This window comes from Terrapene carolina, unplaced genomic scaffold, assembly GCF_002925995.2.
Source record: "Terrapene carolina triunguis isolate 2854851 unplaced genomic scaffold, T_m_triunguis-2.0 Scaffold192, whole genome shotgun sequence".
In the NCBI taxonomy this organism is placed as follows: Eukaryota; Metazoa; Chordata; order Testudines; family Emydidae; genus Terrapene; species Terrapene triunguis.
In genome coordinates, this window is record NW_020664543.1 from 724,929 (window position 1) to 726,726 (window position 1,798).

Genomic DNA, 1,798 nt, shown 5'->3' on the forward strand with positions numbered 1-1,798 from the left:
AGATACGAAATTGCAGAACTAACTGTGGTATGTAACCTACTGCTTAAATCAGCCTCAGTACTAGATGACTAGAGGGTAGCTAATGTAATGCCGATTTAAAAAAAAACAAACAAAACCCTCCAGAGGCAATCCTGGCAATTACAGGCTGGTAAGCCTAACTTCAGTATCAGGCTAACTGGTTAGAACGGAATGATCAGATTCACAGATGAACACGATACGCTGGGGAAAATCAACATGGTTTATGTACAGGGAAAATCATGCCTCACCAATCTATTAGCATTCTCGGAGGGATCAATAAACATGTGGACAAGGGTGATCCAGGCAGTATACTGTATTTGGGCTTTCAGAAGAAAAAAATAATAATGGAGATATCCTATCTCCTAGAACTGGAAGGGACCCCAACAGGTCATCAAGTCCAACCCCCTGCCTTTGCTAGCAGGACCAAGTACTGATTTTGCCCCAGCTCCCTAAGTGGCCCCCTTAAGGATTGAACTCACAACCCTAGGTTTAACAAGCCAATGCTCAAACCACTGAGCTATCCCTCCCTTTGACAAAGTCCCTCACCAAAGGCTCTTCAGCAAAGTAAGCAGTCATGGAATAAGGGGTAAGGTCCTCATGTGAATCAGAATTGCTAAAAAAAAAAAAAAAGGAAACAAAGGATAAGAATAAATGACCAGATTTCACAAGGGAGAGCTGTAAATAGCAGGGTCCCCTAAGGATTTGTACTGGGACCAGTGCTGTTCAACATATTCATAAATGATCTGGAAAAAGGAGTAAACATTGAGGTAGCAAAGTTTGCAGATGATACAAAATCACTTAAGATAGTCAAATCCAAAGCAAAGAGTTACAAAGGGATCTCACTAAATTGGGTGACTGGACAACAAATATGGCAGATGAAATTCAATGCTGATAAATGCAAAGTAATGCACATTGGAAAACATAATCCCAATTATACATACAAAATGATGGTCCTCTGAAAACATCCACTCAATGTGCAGCAGCAACCAAAAAAGCAAACATTAGGAAAGGGTTAGATAATAAAACAGAAAATATCATAATGCCACTTTATAAATCCATGGTATGCCCCATCTTGAATAGTGTGTGCAGTTCTGGTGTCCCTATCTCAAAATAGATATATTAGAATTGGAAAAGGTACAGAAAAGGGCAACAAAAATGATTAGGGTATGGAAGAGCTTCCATATGAGGAGAGATTAAAACGACTGGGACTGTTCATTTTAGAAAGGAAAAAACTAGGAGGGTATATGATAGAGGTCTATAAAATCATGAATGGTGGGGAGAAAGTGAATAGGAAAGTGTTATTTAACCCTTTCACATAAGACAAGAACCAGATGTTACCCAATGAAATTAACAGGCAGCTTTAAAATGAATAAAAGGAAGTGTTCCTTCGCACAACGCACAGTCAACCCATGGAACTCGTTCCCAGGGCATGCTGTGAAGGCCAAAGTATAACTGGGTTGAAAAAGGAACTAGATAAGTTCGTGGAGGACAGGTCCATCGATGGCTATTAGCCAAGATGGTCAGGGATGCAACCCCATGCTCTGGGTGTCCCTAAACCTCCAAGTCCCAGATGCTGGGAATGGGTGACGGGACGGGAGGGATCACTAGATAGATGCCCTGGTCTGTTCATTCCCTCTGGGGCACCTGGCACTGGCCACTCCTGGAGACAGGACACTGGGCTGGATGGACCTTGGTCTGACCCAGTCTGGCCCTTCTTACGTCATGTCTCTTTCCCCAGCAGAGGGGTCGGTGCTGGCGGTGGTGGGGGGCTCTTTGCTCA